This window comes from Ranitomeya variabilis, chromosome 2 (assembly GCF_051348905.1).
Source record: "Ranitomeya variabilis isolate aRanVar5 chromosome 2, aRanVar5.hap1, whole genome shotgun sequence".
NCBI classification, from domain to species: Eukaryota; Metazoa; Chordata; class Amphibia; order Anura; family Dendrobatidae; genus Ranitomeya; species Ranitomeya variabilis.
Window position 1 is genome coordinate 478,277,477 of NC_135233.1, and position 21,753 is coordinate 478,299,229.

The following is a 21,753-nucleotide window of genomic DNA, read 5'->3' on the forward strand; positions in this document are numbered from 1 at the left end:
GTCACAGACAAAATAAACTTAGGCTGAAAAGTACCAATGGCGACAGGATTAACTTTTTTCTTTAAACGTTTAGAGCATGCTGAGATAACATGTGTTGAATCACCACAGTAGAAACACAACCCATTTTGACGTCTATGATTTTGTCGCTCGGCTCTGGTCAGAATTCTGTCACATTGCATAGAATCAGGTGACCGTTCAGAAAGGATTATCAGATTTGCGCTCCCGCAAACGTCGATCAATTTGAATGGCTAGAGCCATTGAATCATTTAGACCTGTAGGGATAGGAAACCCCACCATCACATCTTTAATGGCTTCAGAAAGACCATTTCTGAAATTTGCGGCCAGTGCACACTCCTTCCATTGAGTAAGCACGGACCATTTCCGAAATTTTTGGCAATATACCTCAGCTTCGTCCTGACCCTGAGAGATAACCAGCAACATTTTTTCAGCCTGATTTTCAAGATTAGGCTCCTCATAAAGCAAACCAAGTGCCAGAAAAAACGCATCAACATTCACCAATGCAGGATCTCCTGGCGCCAGAGAGAAGGCCCAATCCTGAGGGTCGCCACGCAAGAAGAAAATAACAATCTTAACTTGCTGGGCGGAATCACCAGAAGAACGAGGTTTCAGAGACAGAAACAATTTACAATTATTCCTAAAATTCAGGAATTTAGATCTATCTCCAAAAAACGGCTCAGGAATAGGTATTTTTGGTTCAGACATAGGGCTATGGATAACAAAATCCTGAATGCTTTGCACCCTAGCAGCAAGCTGATCCACACTAGAAGTCAGAGTCTGGACATTCATATCTGCAGCAGAGTTTCAGCCACTCAGAGAAAAAGGGGATGGAAGAAGCTAGGGAAACTGCAGCAGAAAAAAAACAAAAAACTCAGAACTTCTTTTTAATCCCGCTTCTGCGATGCATTAAACATTTTCTTTAAGCCTGGCATTCTGTTATGATCCCAATGGCAGAGGATCTCTGATATTCCAGCAAGATAGCAAAAATATAAATACTGCTCTAGGGAGGTGGAAACTGGGCTAACCGCATACCTGATCCTGACACAAACAACTAAAAGTAGCCGGTGAACGTGCCTACGTTGGTTCTAGACGTCTCGAGCCAGCCGGAGAACTGACTACCCCTAGAGGGAAAAAATAAGACCTCGCTTGCCTCCAGAGAAATTGAACCCCAAAGATATAGAAAGCCCCCAACAAATAATAACGGTGAGGCAAGAGGAAAACACAAACGTAGAGATGAACTAGATTCAGCAAAGTGAGGCCCAATAGTCTAGATAGCAGAAAATAGATAGTGGACTATGCGGTTAGCAGAAAACCCTACAAAACATCCACGCTGAACATTCAAGAACCCCCACACCGACTGACGGTGTGGAGGGAGAATATCAGCCCCCTAGAGCTTCCAGCGAGTCAAAAATCAAATGTAAAGCAAGCTGGACAAAAACACTGAATAATGCAAACAATCCAAATTGTACAAAACAGACTTAGCTTTTCTTGCATGAGGCAGACTGAAAGGAATCCGGAGGAGACCAAATAGGTCTGGATACAACGATGCCAGGCAAGAGACTGAGTCCAGAGGAGACTCAAATAGGAAAGACCCGCTGCTTAACGACACAGCTGGAGCTCAGGCCTGCAACAAGACATACCTAACACAATACCGTTAGTGACCACCAGAGGGAGCCCAGAAACACAGTTCACAACAGGCTCCCCATAGACCCGAGTCTGATCCGCTGAAAGCATGAGAATAGGATATGCCCTTAGTCTCATGGATCCATTTTTAACCCCTTAACGACCGCCTATACGCCTTTTAACGGCGGCAGTTAAGGGTACTTAAACCACAGAGTCGGATTTTCTCTGGGCCTCGGTTACCGGGGGTAGCCGAGACCCCAGAGTGCATGATTCGGGGTTTGTTTACCGACCCCCGCATTGCGATCGCCGGTAATTAACTGTTTACCGGCGGTCGCAAAAAACCCCCGCAATTTCCCATTTAATTTAAATGGGGTCCCCGAACGCCCCCCGATACTCACCTGTCTCCCCGGTGCTCCTCGTGGCTCCTGATGGGCGCCACCATCTTGTTCCGGCCAAAAAATGGCGGGCGCACTGCGCCCGCCACCTGGAAGATCTTTGGGGTCTCGGCTGTCGGGGGTAGCCGAAACCCCAAAGAACATGATCGGAGTCGGTTTTTACCAAACCCTGTTTTACGATCGCCAGTAATTAACTGTTTATCGGCGACTGCAAAATAAAAAATGCGGTGTGTCATTCTCTGTCCTCTGATGTGATCGCACATCAGAGGACAGAGAAATAGGGGGATTCGGGGACCCTGTTATACTTACCGGTGTCCCTGGGTCCTCCTGCCCACCGGCTTCTTCATCCGGTGAGAAAATGGTATGATCTGCCGGCCAGCAGCTAGAGGAGTTGGGGCTAAATTTAGGGTTAGGGTTGGGGCTAAATTTAGGGTTGGGGCTAAATTTAGGGTTAGGGTTGGGGCTAAATTTAGGGTTAGGGTTGGGGCTAAATTTAGGGTTAGGGCTAGGGTTGGGGCTAAAGTTAGGGTTAGGATTGGGGCTAAAGTTAGGGCTAGGGTTGCTGCTAAAGTTAGGGTTAAAGTTGGGATTAGGGTTAGGGTTTGGATTAGGGTTGGCATTAGGGTTACGTTTGGGATTAGGGTTGGGATTAGGGTTAGGAGTGTATTTGGATTAGGGTTAGGTTTGAGGTTAGGGTTGAGATTAGGATTAGGGGTGTGTTGGATTTAGGGTTTTGATTAGGGTTATGGTTAGTGTTGAGATTAGTTTTGTTTTGGGGTGAGGGTTGTGATTATCGTTAGGGTTGTGATTAGGATTATGGATCGGGTTGGGATTAGGGTTAGGGGTGTGTTGGGGTTAGAGTTGGAGTTAGAATTGGGGGTTTCCACTGTTTAGGTACATCAGGGGGTCTCCATACATGTGCTCCCTCCCTTCTGAGCTCTGCCGTGCGCCCAAACAGTGGTTTACCCCCACATATGGGGCATCAGCGTACTTGGGATAAATTGGACAACAACTTTTGGGGTCCAATTTCTCCTGTTACCTTTGTGAAAATAAAAACTTGGGGGCTAAAAAATCTTTTGTGGGAAAAAAAATATTTTTTATTTTCACGACTCTGCATTATAAACTTCTGTGAAGCACTTGGGCATTCAACGTTCTCAACACACATCTAGATAAGTTCCATGGGGGGTCTATTTTCCAAAATGGGGTCACTTGTGGGAGGTTTCTACTGTTTAGGTACATCAGGGGCTCTGCAAACGCAACATAACGCCCGCAGACCATTCTATCAAAGTCTGCATTCCAAAACGGCGCTCCTTCCCTTCCGAGCTCTGCCATGCGCCCAAACAGTGGTTTACCCCCACACATAGGGTATCAGCCTACTCAGCATAAATTGCACAATAAATTTTGGGGTCCAATTTCTCCTGTTACCCTTGTGAAAGTCAAAATTGGGGGGTGAAAAGATAATTTTTGTGGAAAAAATATGATTTTTTTATTTTCATGGCTCTACATTATAAACTTCTGTGAAGCAGTTGGGGGTTCATAGTGCTCACCACACATCTAAACAAGCTCTTTGGGGGGTCACTTGTGGGGGGTTTCTACTGTTTAGGTACATCAGGAGCTCTGCAAATGCAACATGACGCCCGCAGACCATCCCATCAAAGTCTGCATTCCAAGCGGCGCTCCTTCCCTTCCGAGCCCCGATGGGTGCCCAAACAGTGCCCCCCCACATATGGGGTATCAGCGTACTCAGGACAAACTGGTCAACAGATTTTGGGGTCCAATGTCTCCTGTTACCCTTGAGAAAATAAAAAATTGCAGGCTAAAAAATAATTTTTGAGGAAAAAAAAGGATTTTTTATTTTCACGGCTCTACTTTATAAATTTCTGTGAAGCACTTGGGGGTTTAAAGTGCTCACCACACATCTAGATGAGTTCCTTAAGGGGTCTAGTTTCCAAATTGGGGTCACTTGTCGGAAGTTTCTACTGTTTAGGCACATCAGGGGCTCTCCAAACGCGACGTGGTGTCCGATCTCAATTCCAGCCAATTCTACATTGAAAAAGTAAAACGGCACTCCTTCTCTTCCAAGCTCTGCGGTGCGCCCAAACAGTGGTTTACCCCCACATATGGGGTATCGACGTACTCAGGAGAAATTGCACAACAACTTTTGTGGTCTAATTTCTCCTGTTACCCTTGTCAAAATAAAAAATTTGGGGCAAAAAGATCATTTTTGTAGAAAAAATGCGATTTTTTATTTTCACAGCTCTACATTATAAACTTCTGTGAAGCACCTGGGGGTTTAAAGTGCTCACCACACATCTACATAAGTACCTTAAGGGGTCTAGTTTCCAAAATGGTGTCACTTGTGGGGGGTTTCCACTCTTTAGGCACATCAGGGGCTCTCCAAACGCGACATGGCGTCCGATCTCAAGTCCAGCCAATACTACATTGAAAAAGTAAAACGGCACTCCTTCTCTTCCAAGCTCTGCGGTGCGCCCAAACACTGGTTTACCCCCACATATGGGGTATCGACGTACTCAGGAGAAATTGCACAACAACTTTTGTCGTCTAATTTCTCCTGTTACCCTTGTGAAAATAAGAATTTGTGGGCGAAAAGGTCATGTTTGTGTAAACAAATGCGATTTTTTATTTTCACGGCTCTACGTTATAAACTTCTGTGAAGCACTTGGGGGCTCAAAGTGCTCACCACACATCTAGATAAGTTCCTTAAGGGGTCTAGTTTCCAAAATGGTGTCACTTGTGAAGCGTTTCCACTGTTTAGGCACATCAGGGGCTCTCTAAACGTGACATGGCATCCAATCTCAATTCCAGCCAATTCTGCATTGAAAAAGTCAAACGGCGCTCCTTCTCTTCCAAGCTCTGCGGTGCGCCCAAACAGTGGTTTACCCCCACATATGGGGTATTGGCGTATTCAGGAGAAACTGCACAACAAAATTTATGGCTAAATTTCTATTTTTACACTTGTAAAAATAAAAGAAAATGGTTCTGAAGTAAAATGTTTGCAAAAAAAAGTTAAATGCTAATTTTTTCCTTCCACAATTTTTCAGTTCCTGTGAAGCACGTAAAGGGTTAATAAACTTCTTGAATGTGGTTTTGAGCACCTTGAGGGGTGCAGTTTTTAGAATGGTGTCACACTTGGTTATTTTCTATCATATAGACCCCTCAAAATGACTTCAAATGAGATGTGGTCCCTAACAAAATGGTGTTGTAAAAATGAGAAATTGCTGGTCAAATTTTAACCCTTATAACTCCCTAACGAAAAAAAAAAATTTGTTTCCAAAATTGTGCTGATGTAAAGTAGACATGTGGGAAATGTTATTCATTAACTATTTTTTGTGACATATCTCTCTGATTTAAGGGCATAAAAATACAAAGTTTGAAAATTGCAAAATTTTAAAAATTTTCGCCATTTTTCCATTTTTTTCATAAATAATTTCACGTAATATCGAAGAAATGTTACCACTAACATGAAGTACAATATGTCACGAAAAAATAGTCTCAGAATCAGTGGGATCTGTTAATGCGTTCCACAGTTATAACCTCATAAAGTGACAGTGGTCAAAATTGTAAAAATTGGCTCGGTCATTAAGTACCAAAGTGGCTCTGTCACTAAGGGGTTAAAACTACTGTGTACATGGCTTAATGAAAAAAAACTGCAGTAGGATATGTCACATACACGAGTGAATGTACGCTTATGGACACAGTGGGACTCATTAAACGAGTCTTCTAGTACTAAAGTGTACAATAAAATTAGAAGAGTTGTTAAGTTTTATGCAAATAAAGCTCATAATTAAATGTTTCCTTTTTTTTGTTACATTTTATCATGGTCCCTTTAAAAAGTTGTGCCCCCCTTGATTTACATATTAATTCATTTTACCCTGTGTGTAGATAACCAAGTAAAGAAATGACATACGGTACTTATAAAATGTAAAGTGAAAATCCTATATAGCACCTATAATTTGCACAGCACTTCTGTTTCTTTGGAGATAGAAAAATTGTTATGCTGTAGATTTATCATGGAAGCAAAACAGTGTAAATGTATCCTTTCCAGTTTTTTATGTATTCTTTTCATTTTTTCTAAACAAACAGTTTCTACAGAGTTTTTGCTTTTATTCATATTGTGTCGTCATTATAAATGGTCTAAAATAAAAACTAGCTAAAAGGGATTGTCCGCTTTTTTTTATCTTTGTGTTCCAACTATACCCTAGAAAGAAAAATAACCATATGTTCACATACTGATTTCTGACTCTGTAACTTATGCAGTAATTTAGTGAGCATAGCAATGGTCAATACGGCAACTGTTTTGCTGTGACATTTGCTCGCCAACCACAACATAAGAGGGGAAAAAGAAGACAAGCAGGGGATCTGTATGTATATTGTATTTTTTATTTCTAAAGCACACTTGTCCAACTTTTATTAAAGCAAAAAAAAAGGTTTTGCAGAATCCCTTTAACTTTTATGCCTAAGGCTTATGCACATGACAAAACCCCAGACAAGAGGCGCTGTATGGCATTGTACAAGAGAGAGGTATGGCATCCATATAGGCTCAGCAAGGAGCCTGTCATGCTAGTGACTCGCACAGTTTGTAAGTGCCATCCTACTCACTGTGTGCACTGCTCTGCTTCTCCCAGTATCAGCCCATCTCGCTGAGCTGCCTTATGCAGACACTTCCAGCACTGCTACATCTTCCTGTTGCTGGAAAGTCTCCATTTGGCTATTGAGAGGCACGGCCAGACTCTTCACAGGCAACCACTTTTGCGTCCCTAGCCTATCCCCAACCAACAGTGGATATATTAGGCAGCTCTTCCCTCCACACCTTGCCTGAGCTTAGGTCCTAGCTGCAGTTCATCACTAGTACCCTGTCTAGGTGCAGTTTTGTTTTGAACCTTCTGTTACTGACACGGCTTGTTTAGTCTGATCTCTCCACTCCCAACTCTGGCTTTATATTTTGAACCTGTGCTGCCGGCCCCAACCTCAGAATGTGTGACCACATCTCTGTCTTCGCCCTTTGTGCCTCGTATTTTTGCTTTTCACCCGTTTGTCAGCTGTTGCAGCCTGCAGGTCCGGTGACTGCTCTGGAATGTCACCTGGTGAGAACCCTAATGGCCCAAACCCATGCTCACCATCGGAGGCTCTAGTGAAGACCAGGTAGTCACTTATTTACACCCCACCAGTGTAATCCCAGCCAGCGTCGCAGTGGGTACACACCCACCATCTTCACAGAGTTGCATATATGGAAGTATTCCCCTCTATAGATAGAAACCTCTGTATATACAGCAGCCAATGGAGTTTTTGCATTTGGAGCTTGCTGTCATCATCAGCATATCACTTTATGGCACTGCAAAATGGATTTGTGGCTTCACACATAATTAGTTAGTTGCAATGCTGTCGCGGGATAATTACACCATGTTCTCTAACCTAATGGCATTATACATGAGTATAGAAAACTTCTCATACTTTCTCTCTATTATTTTGTGGTACATAAAACATTATTACAACCAAGAATCTATCCAAGCATTTGGAGTTCTTGCATAATATACTGGAGCCCTGCTTGGTATAATATTATAATGCATTGGTTTGATTGTTTTCGCATTATTGGTTGTATACTTTGCTCATTTTACAAACTTTCCTGTGTTAATTTTTCTTTTCTTTTTTTTTAAATTGAACCTCCATAACAGCAGGATGACTCCACACCCTAAAAAAAGAACAGGAAAAAAGATACGTTAAAAAGTCGCTCCTCACCCCCACTTATTGATGTTTTCCTTGCCTTTACCAAGACATGTATGCTTGTTGCCGGTGATGGGGGTCTTGTTTGAGTTCCTCACCTGACAGCTGAGGTTGGTCAGACCTTCCGTCTTCCTCCATTGCTGTTCCTTTCTCTTTAGACTTTCAGAACTTGCCCTCTTGCACTTCCTAGGAGGGTATGCTCAGCAGGCGGAGAGGCAAGCTCTGAGGAGTTCCTAGCCGCGTTCCCAATCTATACCCTGGTCTGTCTCCAGAGTACCATAAACCATGGCATGTATCCATTTTATAAATCCATCTAAAGTCTGAGAGAGCAGGAAGGAACATTTTTTTAGAAAAGATTATACAGATTTTCTGACAAGGATTTTCAACGTACATTCACCGGCCTCACCAGGTCTATTTAATAACACAGGTCTGCGACTAAAAAGCTGTTTGATTATTTTCATCTAATTTCCATGTATTTTGGTGTGCTGAAAACGAAAAAAATATTGAAAAAAATCCTGGACGTCAGGATTTGCCTCAAAATGCAAAATTCTCTTCAAATTTAGTATATTTTTCTCAAGTTTTGGTATTTTTTTTATCTTAGGGTTTTGAAAGTCAAAATTACTATTAATTAATTCACATCAATGCATTGAAGATATACAAGACCCTGATCGTCGGACGAATGCTGAAAGCATTTCAAGCTTTAGGTTGCCTGATGAGTTTGAAAGTGCATTTCCTCCATTCCCACCTCGACAACTTTCCTGAAAATTTGGGAGCTGTGAGTGAAGAGCAAGGTGAACGATTCCACCAGGACATTAAAGAGATCGAAAGAAGATACCAGGGAAGATGGAGCATTACAATGATGGCAGACTACTGTTGGACGCTTCAGAGAGACATTCCAGATGCTACTCACAAGCGTAAATGTACCAAGAGAAGCCTCACAGGGAAGAAGAATCGATTTTAGTGTGTGTTGGTGAGCTCATTGCAGTTAAAAAATGATTTTCATGAAACATTTGTAATAAAAAAATAATTTTATGAGTCTATTTTCATTTATTTTGAGGTATTGTCTTATTTAACATAGTTACTTAAATTGTCAGAAAACGTGATGTCCTATGACAAAACGGAGGTCATTTTCGGATTCAGCGCACTTAAAAACATAAAGATTATGTGGAATAACCAAAACAGCACTTGAAAAATTTTTTTTAGCAGACCTGTGTAATGTATGCAGGTCGTAGTGTGAAATCTGCTATTATTCTCTTTAAGATTTCTATTAAGAGCATGGAGTTTGGGCACTTTTCTTCTATTTGATAGGTTTCATGCTGATTTAAAAATATTCATACGTTTTTGATATATACAGTCGTTTTTATTCAGTAATTCAAGAGTACACCACCTCCTGCATTTAACCCCTCCAATTTAATTTTTGCGTTTCCGATTTTTCTTCCCAGAGCCATAACTTTTTTATTTTTCTGTCCACTTTTACATGTCAGGGCTTGTTTTTTTTACGGAACGAGTTGTTCTTTTGAATGAAACCATTCATTTTACCACATAGTGTACTCGAAAACGGGTAAAAAAAAAATTCCAAGTGCGGTGAAATTGTGAAACAAACACAATTTTGACATTGTTTTTTGGGAATTGTTTTTATGGTGTCCATTTTGCGGTAAAAATTACCACGTAATATGATTTTCCTCATCCATACTATTACCAATACCAAACATGTCCAGTTTTTGATTTTTATTTTAGTGGTAAAAAAAAATCTGAATTTTGCAAAAAATTTTGGAGTTGTCGTCATTTTACAAGACCTGTAACATTTTTATTTTCCTACCCATGGAGCTGTGAAATTGCTTATTTGTTTGTGGGGTGAGGCAGAGTTTTTATTAGTACCATTTTGGGAAAGATGTGACTTTTTGATCGCTTATTACAACATATTTGGGGGAACTGCGGCGACCGAAAAGCCATAATTTTGTCTTTTTTTTCTGTTGACAGTGTTTACCAATCAGGTCAATTTTTTTAAAAAATGTTGATAGATTCAGACCTTTCTGCACTCAGCGATACCACGTGTGTATTTTTTTGTTATTTTTTCTAATATCTTTCTTTTTAGTGGGAGTGATTTGAACTTTTCTTAATTTTTTTCATGTTTTTTTAAACTTTTTTATTTTTTTTATTTTTTACTGTTCTTATTAGCCTTTTTAGGGAACTTGAAGCTGCACTCATCCGATCTCTTGGGCTGTATACAATGATGCCTCATTATCTCTGTATATAGCAGAGATCATAGTCTTCTTTGAAGCCCGGCCACAGGCAGCGATGCACGGGGATCATCAGATGACCCCCGACTGTCATGACAACCCATCAGCGTCTCGCAATCGTGTCACGGGCACGTCGATGGGCGGAGTGAATAATGCTGCTGTCAGTGATTGACAGCAGCACTTAACAAGTTAACAGTCACTGGTGAAGCAGAGCGGATTGTTAGTGGTAGATCCTGGCTGTAATACACAGCCATCATTAACGGGCGTGAGCCCTCTCCATACACCTGCTTCTGACATTCGTCATATATATACTGTAGATATCGTGAAGGGGTTAAGGTAACAATTTACATAATAATGTAAAAAATGGAACTTGCATAGCAATAGGAATATAAGGTGTCATGTACAAGTGTGGAGAGAGAGGCTGCCTATTTAACTTCTGCAGAATACTTCCAGAGTACATAGGAAAGGTCAATGGGTGTAGACAAGCAGCTGGTGCTATTTGCCTACAACGCATTTTGGTAATGGCCACAAAGGTCAAGAGATCTACGGTATTTATTCTGAATGTAAACCAGAATGAAAAGCGGAAAATATTCATAAATCAGCTTATGTCATCATGTGGTTTAGAAAGGAAATCCTACGGAGGGGAATTGGCTGCTAAGATAATCGGCATCCCGGTTCCTGCACTGCCTTATAAAGGAGAGATGATTTGTAGGTAATATTGTACTGCTATCCATGAACACGAGTAATGACTTCTATAATGGGAATGTATAGATCAGAGAACATAAACAATAACTCCTAATGACTCATTGCAGTCGGTAACTGATTATATAGCAGATAGTTACGAGAATAGAAAAAAAATGAGTGGCACTCACTACTGGCGCATTATTTTGTGCATTTTTTTATTACAAGGCCATATGTGAATACAGAATGAAGCAGTATACTATAAGAAGTGTGGATTAAATCTGCACTGCCGTAATAATGATGAGGTTTCAGTTGATAGTAGACTTAAAACAGTGGTTTATTCAACGCGTTTCAGGGCTCTTATGGCCCCTTCTTCAGGAATTACCACATACAACATGTTGTATGTGGTAATTCCTGAAGAAGGGGCCATAAGAGCCCTAAAACGCATTGAATAAACCACTGTTTTAAGTCTACTATCAACTGAAACCTCATCATTATTACGGCAGCGCGGATTTAATCCACACTTCCTGTCGTATACTGCTTCATATGGTCAGTGACCGGCTTATGGATCTGCGACAGCCGAAATCTTCACATGCCTGCTTTCAGCTTCACCAGGTGAGCGATTTTCTTGGTGATTCCTCCATTCTTTTTGTGAGATAAGACCCTATTTGCGCTTTGTGTCTCCCTTTTTCCCTTCAAATATTAATACAGAATGAAGACACACAAACCGGGCTACCGCTGTTTCGCATCTAATTACGCTTCATCCGGCTCTGATGACGCTAGATGAAGCGTAATTAGATGCGAAACAGCTGTAGTCCAGTCTGTGGGTCTTTACTCTGTATTTCCACATGACCTTGGATTAAAACAAATGCACAAAATAATGTCTCAGTGGTGAGTGCCACTCATTTTTCTTCTATTCTAGAAATTTTTGAAGACTGTATAGCTGCACAGTTGAGCACCACTGCATCTGCTGTTATCTTTTAGCCAGCATTACATACTCCATTGGTATATACTTGCGATATTGACGGTCTGCTGATCTTTTGAAATGGATTATATGTAGCAGATAGTGTTGGAGGCATGACTAGCTGAGCATTGCAGGGCAGCACATCGACCTTTTAACCCTATTAAGCAATGACTAAGGAATACCCAGAAGCTAAAGCCCCCTCTTCACAATACATGAATAACAGCACGGACAAATACGTCTAATCACTGGCCACCGCTGATCCTTACTGCAGACTATATAATCCTCTGCTCGGACTACACATTCAAGTGCACAGAATTGGAAGTCAAGGTGTAGCAGTTAATTGACTGCAACATGTTGCTGGCACCTCCGACATTACAGGTTGTACATCCGCCAATCCTGTCTGAGTCAGTGACATTGGTAGACTTTAAGTAGATTAGCCTTGAAACCTCAATTAGCACGGATGTTAATCTCCTCTCTGGGACATTAGCAGAAAGCTCTGCGTGAGGAGATAATCATATTTGTTCTGATAAGATATTTTGAACGCCTTGTGCCGGCAGCCTGGTGATGCCAGCCACGCGGGAGCGATCTGTATGACTCTCACAATGATACGACATGTGCCCTTTTTCATATATATGGGAATTTTTGTTATGTTCAAACTGACATTTTACAGAGCAAGTCATTACAATAATGGCTGTATGTTTCTGAGAGTAAGTATGAGAAAATTGTTTTAAGGGGTTTAACATTTCGGAATTTAGATATGCCAGAAAGATACGTTGGCGGGGTCCTCACTCAATGTAATGAATAAAGCCATAATGGTGAAAGGGACGGACACTTCTGGTTCTCACAAATTTTACCTTGTAGATACTCCAAATGGTTGTAGATAGAGATGAGTGGATCGATTCTTGTGACTTCGGTAATGAGTCCAGGTCAGTGATACCTTGCCTCTAGACAGGAGTCCCGCAAGTTTCTTACCTTCTGGTGTCTCCAGTGGGGTTTTTATTAGCCAGGGCAGGTGAAATGTCATGTGTCACATCGCACAGATGACGTTGAGCCACCCATGGCAAATCGAATGATGTGTCAGGGATGCCGGAAGGTAAGAAATTTGCAAGACTCCTGTCTGGCCGCCATTTACCACTGAACCGGATGCTGGACGGGAGTCCCACAAATCGATCCGCTCATCTGTAGTTTTAGATGATAAAAACATTGACTTATAAGCAAGGGAGACTCAATGTCTACCAGTCTTAGGCCAAAATCACACAACTGGATGAAGTATTGGGTGTTTGACATGTTTAGTAAAATTGAAGCTATCCGACCCTCGTCCTTGGAACAGATTCTGATTTCTGAAACTTGCAATTTTTTTGTACACTGACACTCATTCTATAGGAAAAATTATTCACATGAATTTTCCCATTGACTAATGTAGGTCCTTGTCTGTTTTGTTGCATGAATTCAGGAGGGTTGGAGAGGTAGATTGTTTTTTTACTAGCCAGAGCTGATGCAATGTCATGTGTCACATTGACAGAGAGGTTTTCTTTATTTAGATTTCCATTAAAACAAGTGGATCCATGTGATGAATGTGAAACCTGACGCGTTTCTGGCACAAGGTCCGCTCCTGATCTTTGGATCCTACGATTAAGGACGATCGTCGCACCAGAAACGTGTCAGGTTTTAAATTCATCACATGGATCCACTTGTTTTAATGGAAATCTAAATAAAGAAAACTGTCTTTATCGGATGGATGTGCTGCCGTATTCCCTTTTCTTCTCTGCTAATTTGAGTCTAGTAGTCAGTTCTTGTTGGGAGGTGTGATTTTTCTGCAGTATTGTCTTAGGTTGTCTTGTTTTGGCAGCTGGTGTTTTATGTTTGTTTGGGTTGGAATTACATTTTCACAAGACTATAGTGGTCTGGCCTGAATTATTATGTTCTATGTCTGTATAATGGATAGTAGAGTTGTATTATAGCGTTGACAGATTTGTCCTCACTGGTTGTACAATATCCTGTGCTGGTTTACAATTATGTCGAAATCTTGACATTTCATCAATGGCACATTGTTATTTAACTGCGAGCATATAGAAATTATAATGAGGGTAAAAAAAACAAGGGTCACTGAAGGGCGAGCTCTAGAAAGGATGATCTGTAACACTACTGAACTGTGATATTCAGGTCACTTACAGCCTAATTATAATAATGCCATAATAGTTACCAACGCTCTCCAGCTGCAGTAACGTGACCTCCATGTCTAGATGCACTTGGCCTGATGACGACCATCATTTCCATTCCCTAAGTAGCGTTGTGGCCATATTAGTAGAATAAGTAAGGAGACAATATATCTCAGCTACGCTGAAAAGGTCCAGTAAGAGATTCAGTCAAGCATCAGAAAATATTCCTAGATCACGGCCATAACATCCTTAAAATTTTAAATTATGGACTGGTCCGCATGCTACATTAAAGAGTACTTGTCGTCTCTCTATGTATTTTTAATGGTTCGGTATTGTTTCTTTATACCTCTGTTATTTCTCCAGAAAATTTTTTAATAATCCCGGTTTCACACATCCGTGTATCACAGTCTTAGTAGAGTATGGTGCGCCATGTACGAACAGTCCATGGTTCTCCTGACCCGAACTCCATTGCCTTAAAAGGGTATTCCCATCTCCAAGATCCTATCCCAATATGTAGTTTGTGTAATAATAATAATAATATTAGCAAATACCTCCAATTAGAAATGTAGTATAGTTTGATTCTCTGTCTGTTTCCTCATCTGCAGGCATTACAGGACCTTAGCTATCCATGGTTACGACCACTGATAAATTGACAGTTAGGTTGCTAGTGGTAATATTCATGTATACCTAAGGTCCTGTAATCCCTGTACTGGAGGAAAGAGACATAGTGAATCAGAAAAACTGTACTACATTTCTAATTAGAGGTATTGCTAATATTATTATTATTACTACCCCTACTACATATTGGGATAGGATCTTGGAGATGGGAATATCCCTTTAAGTTTGAGTTAAGGAGCTCGCAGCCAGTCTGTACATCACAGTCTGTACTCTGATGTGTGAAACAAGCCAAAATTGAGAACTCAGTGTTTCCATTTCTCTCGGCCATGTGGCATGCCTCTTTACACGAACAGCGTCAGACTATGGAGAGACTGACCACAAAGATAATGGGAATAGTAGTGTCTAGTTGGCCTTTTTATATGCATTTCAAAGAGAACTAACGAGGAAGCAGAACCAAAGTTAAAAGAAAAATTACACCATTATGCTAAAAACAGTATTTTCAGAAGAGCCGCCAGATCCTTTTTAAAGTTAGTCCAGTTAATGGAAAATGACTGTTCCAGCCAAGCACAGGCGCTCAGTGCACCGTTGGCGTGGCACCTTCTGATCTACTTGTTTCTCTTATATCTACACCCCCTTTCTTTGCTTGACAGCTAAGTCTTTACAATAACCAGAGAAGGGTGGCAACAGATGTAAAACAAGTAGGTGGCAAGGAACAGTCAACTCTTTGGCCACACCAAGGGTGCACCGAGCACCTATGCTTTGTTTTAATAGTTATTTTGTGCTGAAAGCCTTCGTATAAGAAAATCATATTAACACAAAACATTGAGGGAAAAAAGGGCATTGACTTCTCCGTTCTTAATTGCCAGTGCAGACTAATTCATATATTTATATAATGGCAATGTGAAAAACTTGCTGCTGGATGTTGTCTCCTTAGTGTATTCTTTACCCCGGCATCAGGATGGATGGATGCTGTGTTCCTCTAGCGGCCTGGTGATCTGTACTTGACCAGCAGTGATCATATTTTAACGCTGTCTACAAAGTGCCTTCATTTATAGCGGAGTTGGCACTGCTCATGTTATATTTATCGCTTTCTTTTCTCCCTCTCCTCTTATATCAATTCCCAAAACAGACCGCTCACTGATTCTTCCTAGCTGCCCGGGGTTAAGCCTCTGTTGCTTGCAGTGAGCCCCGGCATATTAACACAGGCAGGTACTTCTCTTCTATCGGTGGAGAGGCCGTTTAATCACTGACGACTGTTCAGAAGCTATTACACCTCCCTCCCCATTGCTTCAATGTGCCTGCAGATCTAAGGACACTGAATCCGGGGGTCAAAGTGTGGCGTTTAATTAGCAAATTTATTCTTCTCTGATCCCCAAAGAAACCGCATTTTCGAAACCTTCTTTCTCTCCCTATCTTCTTCATGTCCCTTTCCTAAGGCGTCGTGTTAAACATACACATATAAACACAAATCTCCATTCAGTCCCATTACACTGATCTATTGCCACTGTCACATTCCTATTGTTTTATTTGTTCCCCTTCTTTCTCCGGTGCGTGAAAAATGTACATATGTATTTTTTTTCTAAACCTAGGACAGATAGGTGTTTTTCTTCTCCTGTCTTTCTGTAATTTTCGCTGTCAGACGTTTGGGAAATGATTTGTATTTGGGAAGGAAGAAATCGAAATAAAGCCAAATGTGCAGAGAGCAGATGTCTCGCTGTCCTTAATGTGTATGTAATAAGATGGGAGGTGGAGGCACGGAGCCCAGAGGATTGGTAAACTGATGGTCTCGCTCCTTGCCACCTCTCCAATTTTTCACAAAAGTTTCCAACTTCAGAGTGTAATTTCCACCCATGTATCCTGGCCCTGGGGGAAATGTACAAAGACCTGTCTGTATTCATTCATTTGTAACATGGTGTGCACTACACTGGAATATCTGAGAGGCCTACTTAGGTGGACGTAGCATGAAGACATTCTGAGGTGGTGGTGTTATGTGCTCTGAAAGATTTTTTATATCTAATTTATTTATAGAAATTCATCATAGCAGAAGATGAGATTCAGAATGGCATAACGTGATGCTGCCAAGCTCTCTTTTTGCTTCCCTGCTGGCAAGATAATGCCAATTCAACTTGTCATGTAAGATAGACTAGTCAATAAACTTACATTGTCTAAAGATGAAGATGCCATGTCCCTTACAACTAATAAATATGGCCATACATACTACATACATACTACATGAAAGTTGTCAAAACCTATCTTTTTTTTTTTTTTTTTTTTTTTTTTAGCATGTCCAGCCAACAATCATGGAGATGTCCGAACACTCTCCCTACTGCAGATGTCACGGGAAATAAAGGGTCAGGCATATTGGGTTTCAAAATCTTGGTCCATTGTGGTGTCCTCGCAGGAGATAAGCTGCCCTCAGCAGTTTCTGGCACCAACCTACACCTCCTTCCTAATTGAGAACATGTTCACACTCAGTTGAGCCAAGCATCAATGCATAATGGAAGTTTAGAGGAATAGTTGACGGAGGTGTATGTCCATCCTATGTCTAGGATTAGAAATGAGAGTCCAGTCTCTGGGACCGCTGGAAGGAAGACCTGCGAATCTCCTTATTTTCCGGCATTCCCGGCTCTTCTTTTGATTAGCCGGGTTGGCATAACGTCATGTGTGTGCGCGTCATGCCGCAATTATGTCACTCCAGACTTGGTTGATGGACCGGAGTCATGCAAATCAGTTCTTCCCAAAAGATTTTGAATATTTGGTAAAGTAGTGGAATGTTGGCAATCACAGGATGAAAATACATGTTAATGATATGCATATGATGAACAGAAGGATTAAGCAGAGAGCATGAGCACCACATGCAGAAATTCCGGCACTTACCCACCTTACTACCGATGAGGTTATTAATGGCTGTCTGAGGAATGTTCTGCTGTGCTGAATGCACTTGTGTAAATCATCAAGATCCACTGCTGGCAGCTGCCTGTGCAATTGCCGACTGATGACATTCTAGAGGTGCTGGATGGGAGACAGGCCATGGTAGTAGGTTTAGGCCATGTAGGCTGCTCACAGTGGCCTAAACATGTGGCCTGCATTGTCATGTTGAAAAATATCTCATGGGACACTTTGGAGAAATGTCTGTACCAGTGGTTTCACAATTGATCCATTCTGTACCGTCAGTGGAATTGGACATCATATATCAAATCTGAGAGGTCAAACTATGTGTGCACAAGCCATCCGAAGGCGTTATAGCTCAAAATTACAAAATTATACCAGTGGCACTTGATTTCTTCTTCTTTTTCCTTTACTGACTTATATAGTGTCATCTTAAGCCGCAGCACTTTACATATATTCTCATAGCTGTAACCATCGGGGCTCACAATCTAGATTATTATTATTATTATTTATTATTATAGCGCCATTTATTCCAAGGCGCTTTACATGTGAGGAGGGGTATACATAATAAAAACAGGTACAGTAATCTTGAACAATACAAGTCACAACTGGTACAGGAGGAGAGAGGACCCTGCCTGCGAAGGCTCACAATCTACAAGGGATGGGTGAGGATACAGTAGGTGAGATTCCCAAATAGTATGTTTTTGAAGTGTGGGAGGAAATCGGAGAACCAGGAGGAAACCCACGCAAACACGGGGAGAACATACAAACTCCTTGCAGATGTTGTTCTTGGTGGGATTTCAACCCAGGACCCAAGGCGCTGCCAGGCTACACTGCTAACCACTGAGCCACTGTGCTGCCCATATTTCAGAGTTACTGACATATCGGAGTCTTAGTAAATATTAGAAAATTAGAATGTAAAAGGTGTTCTATGGGCATTTGATTTTGATAACCTATCCGTAGGATAATGATCGATATCAGATCGGTGGCGGTCCTGGCGCTCCCATCGATTAGAATCCCTGGCAGCAACTACCGCTGCGTTCAGTGCTTACATCTGGCTGCTGCCGCTGCTATATGCTGATCAGTGGGGGAGACTGCTGCCTGGTGTTGGTCTCCCACTGATCTGATATCAGTTGCCCTCCAACAGAGAAGTCACAAAGATCATGTGCCTAAAGATTCCCTTTAAGACTTAGGATAAAAACTAATCTATATTCTTATGCACCCGATTGTTCTTTTCTGATGGATACAGGCTGAATTTTATATGCATTCTATGTATCATTCAGTGGTGATTGTAAATTATAAGGCTTTTTTATGTTTTTTTTTTGCACTGTATCCTAGCTACAAGGTCGGCTTGTTCTTAATAGTGCCTTTCCAATATTCTTTTATATGGTATAATGAATAACCTAAACAATCGGGGGTTTGAAATAATATAGTACTGCATCTGCAATAGTAAAAAGTACAAACATTCGATAACTCATTCTTACTTCCTGATTATTTCCAATGTATTTTTTGAGAGTATTTATGTATTTTCTGTTGCATATATAGCACCGACATAGCCCAAAGATTGGCGTCACTTACATCAGTCCCTGTTCTCAATGAGGTTCACAATCTAGTTTTTCTTTCTAAAAGTGCCAACTTCATATGAATCCTAGTGCGGGATAAAAATCTAGGTTATATGAACTCCATGCAGGTGTCTTTGGAAATTATTTTTCATCTTCTCCTCTCTCCTTTCATACTGTTGGTGCATGTGTGCGCTTTAATGACATTTAAAGGGCATGCTGATAAAGTAATGTGCGCGTAGAGTGAAATGTGGGAGGTTTGTGTGTATGTGTTCTTCTCTTTAAACTGTTTCCTTCAGGTGTCATAACACTTCTCCACTGGCACAGCAGATGAAAAGAGATCTGTCTCTCTGCAGCCTGCCAGTGACATTATAAATCAAGGAATGTTTGCCATGAACAGGCTTTTTTCCTTGCATATAAAAAGAAGACACGTGGAGGATAAAATTGATATAAAAGGGGTTCACTACAACTTTACTGGACTAGAAATAGGAATGATTTTAGGACACTTAATCATCATCTATCTATGTGGATGAAAGTAGGCAATCGCTATGATAGTTGGAGCGGCCCCCAAACGCAGGGCAGCGGGGTACTCGGTACCGTGTCTCTCAGTCCTGGGGATGTCACGCTGGCCTGACCCAGTCCGTGGCCCTGCTAAGGGGCGCCCAATTAAAGATGTAGGTGACGGTGTAGGTCGCAGTAAATAACGAAGACACAGGGTTGCAGTCTCTTTACCTCTTTACTGAAGGCTTCAGCATCCGCAATCCAGAGCACTGCTAACAGGGCTGGCTGAGACCGGCCGGTCCGAAGGCACATCCAGAGTTCCCTTTACAGGTGGAAATCAGTGGCCTTCCTATCAGCGCCTGTGTGTTGTAGTACCTCCCTGCTGAGCACCACGGGATAGTCCTCACAACTGTCGTGTATGTTTCTGTTCTTTCTCTCTCCGTCCTCCAGATGATATGGATGGGACGCACCCGTATGACGGGGTAGGCCTGGAGTTATTTTATAGGGACCCTAGAGACGCCCCTCTCGCACAATTGCCTCCGTTGTCTTCGTTAGGTGTAAAGGTGAGACAGCCAACCTAAAGTTAACTGCCCTGCCGTAGTTCAAAGTAACGCGTAGAGTCTTTTACTTTCTCGGTGTTCCGGCTGCCGGCTACGCGCCTCAGAAGGATGTTGCTGATCTTGAGGCACGACTCCTTCTGGTTCTATCTCCTTTGTGCTGTGATCCCGTTTCTCACTTTTCCACAATATGCTTCGCTTCGTGTCCTTTCTTAGGAGTCTGCCGCTATAAGGCACAGGCACGGCTCCGTAACAATCTGTCTGTGCTAGGCCGCTGTCAGGATCCCACCCCTGACAGGTCCTCTCTCGAACTCTCCCCAGCTACTTTCTCCCTAACTTCCTATCCAACCCCCAGTTTTACCCATGTGTGAGGAGTGGCCTAGTAGATAGGACCTTTTGCTCCCCCTGGCGGCCGGAGTGTGAAGTGTAATGTGTGTCTGTGATACCTGCAAGGTGAACTCTTTTAGTGCAATCAGACGTACCATCACTCCCCCTGGTGGAAGAGCGACGTTACTGCAACACCCAGACTCTGGGGCGCTGCCAATCCCCCCCCCCCCCGGTTAAATCCAGGGAAAAGAAGAACAACAATACATGTTAACAAAAGATATACAAAATTTTGAAATGCTATGAACAAGTAAATGCTATGAACAAGTAAATATAACAGTGCTTCCCTTTATGGGAGGTGAGGACACTTGAACTGTTGTGAACTCTGTTTTCGGGCTCCCTCTTGTGGTCACAGGTGGTATTGTGTGAGTTTTGTTTTTGGGCTCCCCCTGGTGGCTTTGTTTGTTATCCTGCGGATCTGTGGCTGAATCAGCTGCCTCGTTATGCACTAGGGAGTTTCCTATTTAGCTCTGCTTCACCTCCACTTGTTGCCGGCTGTCGATGTATTCAGTGCTATTCTGATCTCCCCTGATTATCTTCGTTTTCGGTCTCTTCTGGAGAAGCTAAGTTTCTGTTTGATTATTTTTTGCTCATCAGTCTGCAATATGATTTCAGTGTATGATGAGTCTAGTCCAGCTTGCTAATATGTGAGTTCTTGCTGCTGGTAAGCTCTGGGGTACGGAGTTGCTTCCCCCGCACCGTTAGTTGGTGCGGGGGCTCGAGCAATCTCTGCGTGGATATTTTGCTTAGGGTTTTCTATTGACCGCACAGCTCCCTTCCTATTTTCTGCTATCTAGTGTTAGCGGGCCTCATTTGCTAAATCTATTTCATCTCTGCGTTTGTGCTTTCCCTGTCATGATTCTCAATGGCGAGAGAACATAGCCCAGCATATATGAGAACTAGCTCTTGGAAGATGGAAACTATACTGACCATGAACTAAACCTGCCGCACAACTAGAAGTGGCCGGGTAGCATGCCTACGTTTTTTTATCCCTAGATGCCCAGCGCCAGCCGGAGAACTACCTAATCCTAGCAGAGGAAAAGACAGTCCTGGCTCACCTCTAGAGAAATTTTCCCAAAAGGCAGACAGAGGCCCCCACATATATTGGCGGTGATTTTAGATGAAATGACAAACGTAGTATGAAAATAGGTTTAGCAAAATTGAGGTCCGCTTACTAGATAGCAGGAAGACAGAAAGGGCACTTTCATGGTCAGCAGAAAACCCTATCAAAACACCATCCAGAAATTACTTTAAGCCTCTAGCATTAACACCAGAGTGGCAATTTCCGATCACTAGAGCTTTCCAGACACAGTAACGAAACAGCAGCTGTGAACAGGAACAAAATGCAAAAACACACAAGGACAAAAGTCCAACTTAGCTGGGAGTTGTCTAGTAGCAGGAACATGCACAGAAAGGCTTCTGA

At 41.9% G+C, this 21,753-nt stretch overlaps 1 protein-coding gene and 1 long non-coding RNA gene across 8 annotated transcripts in view; one reads left to right on the forward strand and one right to left on the reverse strand.

Moving 5' to 3' along the window:
• TSPAN4 (tetraspanin 4) overlaps positions 1-21,753 on the forward strand; it is an 878,525-nt gene that overhangs the window by 541,779 nt on the left and 314,993 nt on the right. The gene's annotated exons all lie outside the window — the stretch shown is intronic.
• Positions 6,464-14,458, reverse strand: LOC143809630 (uncharacterized). Its single transcript, XR_013222357.1, has 3 exons — positions 14,374-14,458; positions 7,877-8,098; positions 6,464-7,746 (listed from the first exon to the last, which is right to left on the reverse strand). It is a non-coding gene; the product is annotated as an uncharacterized LOC143809630 (long non-coding RNA).